Consider the following 7161-nt stretch of genomic DNA (forward strand, 5'->3'; position numbering starts at 1 on the left):
TGTGTGTGTGTGTGTGTGTGTGTGTGTGTGTGTGTGTGTGTGTGTGTATGGGGGCAGAGAGGGAGAGAGAGAGAGATGAGTGAATTTTTCTCGTCCAAAAGGAAGGCTTTCAACTTTGAAAACTTCAAAAAAAATTTTTTTTGCTATAATTTCTCTGTCTCATCCCAAATGGATTTGAAATATTCATTATTTCTCTAAGGTAATAAACTATAAAGTAGTGCTTTTAAAGTCAGAAGGAAAAAGTGCCTATAGCCTTGCCTTGAGGTTCTTTAGAAAAAATTACTATAATAGTTTCAAGTATTAAAAATATTTTAGGGACTTTGCTGGTGGCGCAGTGGTTAAGAATCCACCTGCCAATGCAGGGGACACAGGTTCGAGCCCTGGTCCGGGAAGATCCCACATGCCCCGGAGCAACTAAGCCTGTGCACCACAACTACTGAGCCTGCGCTCTAGAGCCCACGAACCACAACTACTGAGCCCGCATGCCACAACTACTGAAGCCCGCGCATCTAGAACCTGTGCTCCACAAGAGAAGCCACTGCAATGAGAAGCCCGCAAACCGCAATGAAGAGTAGCCCCTGCTCGCCACAACTAGAGAAAGCCCGTGCACAGCAATGAAGACCCAATGCAGCCAAAAATAAATAAAATTTAAAAATTTTTTAAAAATAAATTTCCAGTTTGTAACATAAATTCAGCAAACCACATAATTCACTGAATCTGAATATTTGAAGAAGTTTTGTTACAGCTTCCACCATTTCCCTATAAGCTCATTCACAGCATGTGAACCTTGATGATGTTCAGTCTGTTCTCTTTGTCCCAAAACTTCTGAGCATTTTGAATAACACACCTTATCCTATTGGAAAATGTTTGGAAGTTTGCCAGTCAGAAAGACAGAAGAGTCAGAAAACAAAGGATTGACAGTATTTTTAAATACTCCTGCTTCCTCAGAAAGTTTCATCTCCACTACATCCAAAAGGTGCACGTACACCTCTCGGCGCTGCCTCCTTCTCCTGGATGCAACTCCAAGACATTTCCTAGCCGTGCTCCTCAGGTAAGAACAAGGCAAGACCAACCCCTGCTCTCCTGGAGCTTACATTCTAGTGGGGGTGATGTCAACAGACAGACAAACAAACCAAGAAAATAGTTAAAGATTTGTATCCGTGTTCTGAAGGAAACAAACACGACTTTGTATAGAAAATACTGGGGGATCTAGGTGGTCAAGGAAGGTTTCTCAAGGAGAAAATGACATTTAAGCCAAAACTTGGAGGAGAGGAGACTGTATTCGTTTCCTGGGGCTGCCATAACACAGTACCACAAGCCAGGTGGCGGAAGTAACAGAAACGCATTGCCTCCCAGTTCTGGAAGCTGGAAGTCCCAGATCAAGGTGTCCACAGGGTTGGCTCCTTCTGAGGGTTATGGGGGAAGGATCTGTTCCTTGCCTCCTGGCTTCTGGTGTTGGCCAGCAATCCTGGGCATTCTTTGGCTGGTAGCAGCATCACTCCATCTCTCCCTTCATCTTCACGTGGTGTTCTCCCTGGATGTGTGTCTGTATCCAAATTTCCCCGTTTTATAGGGACACTAGTCTTATTGGATTAGGGGCCCACCATACTCCAATACGATCTCATCTTAATTCATTACATCTGCAAAGACAATCTGAGGTATTGGGGGATTAGGATCTCACTATATGAATTTTGAGGGGGACACACTTCAACACGTAACTGATATCAATTGTGTGATGAAGCCCCGAGCCAGGGGGAAGACTGAACACAAAGGCCATGAAAAGCAAAAGGGTCTGGCATATTCTGGAAACCAAAAGAAGGTGAATGTGACTTAAGAGTTCTGAATGAGGGTAAGAAGGACACAGGCAGGTGGGCAGAGGCCAGATCAAGGACTTTGGATTTTATTCTAAGATCAATGGGAAGATTTTGAAGGGTTCTGTGGTTTTAAAAGGTCATGCTATAAATTTCCCAATTGTCTCCTCAACATCAATGAAATGCAAGGATTTCTTAATTTGTGTATTTCTCAGAAGAATTTGTAACTGTTCTTGCACTGACCTCTCAGTTCATTACATGATGAATTTGTTGAGGAAACAATGCATTGGGGATATTTTGAAACAGTTTAATTCTTTTTCATTTCTTTTTGGCATTCCTAAGGTATTTCTTTCCCTTTAACTTTCTGTCTGATTTTCATCTCCACAAATAAATGAAGTAAATTTTTACTTCATTCTTTTTACCCTATCCCCATAAAAACTTCCCTTAAAAAAAAGGAAGATATATTCAACTGTGGATTCCAGGCACGTGCTATTTTCCTGTTTTGAGTGAATGATGATAATTTTCAGAGATTGTGTCACCACAAAATCAACATTCATTCCAAAATTTAATGGTTTCAAATGTATTTCTTTTTTTGATTTCTAAAAATTTTCAAATTTCTTTTCCATCAGAAACCCCTTGTGTGTAATAAATAGTTTCCACAAAACTGAATTTTTGTTGGCAGAACAATCGGCGTAAGTAAAACTTCACGATTTGCCTTGGATGTTTTGTAATTTGAAAGCAAATGTTGGTTTAAACAGCCCACCATATATTTTGTCAATGTCCAGCTGTGGATGCTGGGTTTTTAGCACCACTTCTTTCCGGACAGCCAAAAAAAAAATATCACTTTCTTTCCTGTTTTACATATTGAGGTTCTGCGTAAGATTTCATTTGGGGAAAAGGTTCTGTCGCTTTATAAAAAACATGGAAAAAAGATCAAAGCCACCAATACTACTGGCAGTTTGTTTTGCTTCATTTTCCTATAACTGGAGATAAGAAAGAAAACACGACAAACCATAAGTGAAGAACCTTAAGACTGAAGGAGAGAAAGAAATACGCAGACCCAGGAACAGACGCCCGAGGGAGGGTTGATGGGTGAGTTCACGCTGGGTGGCTGGGCGGAGCCAGCCTCTGCGAAGGGGCCAGCATTGTAGGTTCACCCTCACTTGAGTTGCTCAGGTTGTCTCCATATTTCCTTGTTTTTATTTCCTACCTTGATGAGAACTTTTCATCTTTTCAGGGATGCAGAACCAACAGATTCATGACGACTCGTTTCACAATGTATGTGGTTGATGCCATGTTTATATGACACTTTTGACCAAGCCTTTTCCCTCATTGAGAAATTAGAGGAACACTACCCTAGCCCTGTCATTTTCCACAATGCTTACAAATATTTTACCACATATACACTCTTACTGGTATTTCTGCTTATGATGAACTTAAGTAAGATAGCAGGAAATGTATGCTCCATTGAGGGTAAAAGGAAAACAAAGTTTTATATGTACAGTAAGGTCACCCTAAAGATGTTCATATAAGCAAGGTGAAAAGGAACTACATCAAAACATTAATAGTGGTTGTCTTTGAGGGATGGAACTATGGGTGATTTTTTTCCTTTTGAAAAATTAACATTTTTAAGAACAGATTTTCCTTTTATTAATGTAAACATTTTAATATATTTTTATAGGTGATTTCAGAAAATTATTTCTTGATATGCTTATGATTTTTATGTAAAGGACTTATAAGGTTTTTTAAAAATTAATTTATTTTATTTTTGGCTGCGTTGGGTCTTCGTTGCAGTGCGTGGGCTTCTCATCGCGGTGGCTTCTCTTGTTGCGGAGCACAGCCTCTAGGTGTGTGGGCTTCAGTAGTTGTGGCTCGCGGGTTCTAGAGCACAGGCTCAGTAGTTGTGGCGCACAGGCTTAGTTGCTCATGGCACGTGGGATCTTCCCGGACCAGGGCTTGAACCTGTGTCCCCTGCATTGGCAAGCGGATTCTTAACCACTGCACCACCAGGGAAGCCCGACTTGTAAGTTTTAGCTAGTTTTATCCTTGGGACTTCAAAAAACAAAGCACTGGTTAATACATCTTATATTTTACACTACATTCTTATAAGAATTTTTAAATCTCTGTGTAGAAGATAATTTTTTCCTACAAATGCTATATAGTTTCTCCCAGTCTTTAATTTTATCAAAATATTCATTTTTAATGACTCTCCAAACAGGACTCTCCAAAGGAACATATAAAAACAAACTAACGTGTGTCCAGATCAATGGCTATTAATAAGTGATACATTCCATAATCATTATTAATATTTAAATAAGCTTTTGCTTTGATTCACATCATGTTTTAAACATGCCGTTTGAAAAAGTTTGACTTAGGAGAAATCTATAACAACTAAAGAATCTCTTCTACTTGTAGTTTCATTTCATTTGTATGCAAGAATATTACTATATTCTTAGCAATCAAATTCAAATTCTTAGATCTCAAACATGAATGAAGACTCTAAGCAAATTATCAAAATTTTATGTTAAATTTTTTCTTTTTTTGCCTTTCTTCTTTCTGGCACTTCCACATTTAGTCATCATATTTCCTATTTTACTTGCTCAACTTCCACATATAACAGGATTGGCAGAAGGGAGAGAAAACAACTCATTTGAAGGCAGTAAAGGGTAGGATGTCTCTGTCTCTGTCTCTGTCTCTGTCTCTCTCTCTCTCTCACACACACACACACACACACACACACACACACAGAGTAGAGGAGGATTCTCTGCATGCAGAAACTCAATTCAGAACATTTTTCCCACAGAAATAATAAGAAACCATGATGGTAAAAGTATATAGTTTTCCTTCATTATGGGTTAAAATAAGAGTTTGTGGGCTGGCCCGAGAATACACCATTTTATAACATCGTACACGTGGGAAACTTGCATTCTGAAATCTAGACAGCTGTTTTCAAAAGACACTATGAGGGCTCAGTGCGTTGTGTGGGCCTGCGGCTGCCCACCCTCCGCAGAACCGTGCTCAGCAGTTTGGAGGCGATGAGGAAGAAAGAGGCCTGCTTCCTGATCTTGAGGCATTTGCAGTCCACGTTGGGAGTCAGGGCCCACAGTGCAAAGATGATTATTTCAAGGTAGAAATGGCATGTGGCCCCACTCCCAGGTAACATTTTAATACATTCATTTATCTGTTCATTCAGCATCTGTTTCTTGACTTTATAGTAATTATCTCTCTATTTTTATAGTCTAAATGATATTTTCTAATATAAATAATACATGATTATAGAAGAATATTAGAGCAATACAGACTTCTCTGTAGTGACAAAATCAGAAAGAACTTGAATGTTGATAACTGAATGATTGAATAAACTGGGGTTGATCCATTCTGTGGGATGTTATGCACCAATAAAAAAGAACAAATTAAGAATATCTGTTGTTCTGGACAGGGGACCAGGATGTATTATAAAGAATGAAGATCAAGATGAAAAGAAAGGTTCCTATTTTGATCTCCTTTTTGCAAAGACAACAGTGGACACCCCCAAAAAAGTTTGAATTCGAAAGGATAAAGGTGTAGATATGAAGCTGTTAATAATGGTCACCTTAAGGACAGGTGAGCTACTAATTTTTTTCTTTATTTATTTTTGTACTGAGGAAAAAGATGCTAATTTTAAAACAAAATGAAAATTTGGAAATACAGAGCAGATTAAAGAGAAAGATTAAAGTCACTTTGATTTCTGTTTTGCTTGGTATTATATGTGTGTCAGAGAGAGAGAAGGAGAGAAAAAGAGAGAGAAACTGCCCTTGATAATTATCAATAGACTTTTCTTTTCTTTTTTTTTTTTTGCGGTACGCAGGCCTCTCACTGCTGTGGCCTCTCCCGTTGTGGAGCACAGGCTCCGGATGCACAGGCTCAGCGGCCATGGCTCACGGGCCCAGCCACTCTGCGGCATGTGGGATCTTCCCGGACCGGGGCACAAACCTGCGTCCCCTGCGTCGGCAGGCGGACTCCCAACCACTGCGCCACCAGGGAAGCCCAATAGACTCTTCTTGAGTGTCCACTATGTTTATGTCACTTCAGGGCCCTTCTGGTAAGAGTGCTTTAACCCAGAGCCACCCAATAGACCCACGATGGAGACACTTTTAAGCAGGCTGGCATTTCACTTCCCTATAAGGGCCTCCTGCTTTCCCTATGGGAAAGGCCCGTCGTGGCCCTTTCTGTGTATATCTGCTACCTGAAAGGTAAGGAGGAGTTTCCTGAAGTGTAAAGCTGGGGGAATGAAGGCTGTTGCTCTCATGCCAGCCTGAGCCCTGCTCTTGTTAAGGGTTCTCTGCTTCACCCTGATGGATTCTCCTACAGCATCTTACAGAACCAACACGACTTCCCCTCCAGGCAGGCTGGATGCATTCACCGGAGGGAAACAAGCAGCTGCTGGAGTCTGGCCCCCTGAGTATGCTTTGAGAAGGTGCTGTGTGCGTTTCTGTTCAACATTACTGGTATGTCCATGATATCAGTTCAGTGGCCTCAGGACAAGTAGGGACCTTAGTCCAGTTTTCTCTGTACCTATTCTGAGGATTATTCACCGAGTGATAGGTGCCCATTACATCAGCATGACACCTTCATCAGTCAAGCACAAAAATAAATGATTCCACGTGGTAAACAACGAAGCGTAGTAAGGATACCAAAGAACGGCTCAGGCTTCCTGCAGGTAGTGGGATTTGAGCTGTACCTTAAAGAATAGGGTAAAAATAAATAAGCAATTAAAACAACTATACCCCAATAAAAAAAACTAAAATAAAAAAAATGTTCACACAATAAATAAATGAGAAATTAAAAATAGATTTGTGTGTGTGTGTGTGTGTATACTTAATAGCCAGCTTTAAAAATCCTTCACAGAAGCTTTCAGACTTTAAAACGTCCTCTCATCCCACACAGAACACCCATCTAACAAATTCATCTGGTCCTACAGTCCACGCCAGTTCTGTGTTTAGGCCAAAGGGATTTTGTTGAATTATACATTAAATATATTGGTGTAGTTAGGAAACTAGTTTTTTCAGTTAAAAAGTGGATATGGAAAAAAAAAAAAAAAAAAAAAGTGGATATGGGGGCAGAAAGACTCCTACATCCAACATGTGGAAGAAATATGTGCATTTAAGAAGATCGCTAAGGCAGCTCTTTGGCCTCTAAAACTATAGGCTGAGAACTATTTTCTTGGGATACTTTAACTGATTCCATGGAATGAAAGCGAAAGGTGACAGTCACCAGATGAGTGCCTGCAGATGTGAATTCCTTGGACGCTCTTAGGTTAGGGCGTGTATCAGCGGACGGGCTGATGTAATGTAGTGGTTCTGTCCATGGC

At 40.3% G+C, this 7161-nt stretch overlaps 1 long non-coding RNA gene across 9 annotated transcripts in view; it reads left to right on the forward strand.

Annotated features, from left to right (window-relative positions):
• The window catches only part of LOC113628756 (uncharacterized), an 8386-nt gene extending 1959 nt beyond the window's left edge, over positions 1-6427 (forward strand). The window contains exons 3-6 of one of the 9 annotated variants that reach the window (XR_003436225.1): positions 949-2903; positions 3049-3089; positions 5251-5414; positions 5659-5702. This is a non-coding gene — a long non-coding RNA (uncharacterized LOC113628756). Of the gene's footprint in view, positions 1-948; positions 3648-5250; positions 5536-5658; positions 5703-6161 lie in introns of those variants that run through there. The other 8 variants (XR_003436224.1, XR_003436228.1, XR_003436222.1 and 5 more) reach the window with 8 other exon arrangements.
• Positions 6428-7161: the final 734 nt, after the last annotated feature.

Source organism: Aethalodelphis obliquidens, unplaced genomic scaffold (genome assembly GCF_003676395.1).
Source record: "Aethalodelphis obliquidens isolate GAN/ISIS:26980383/991018 unplaced genomic scaffold, ASM367639v1 scaffold25, whole genome shotgun sequence".
Lineage (NCBI taxonomy): Eukaryota > Metazoa > Chordata > Mammalia > Artiodactyla > Delphinidae > Aethalodelphis > Aethalodelphis obliquidens.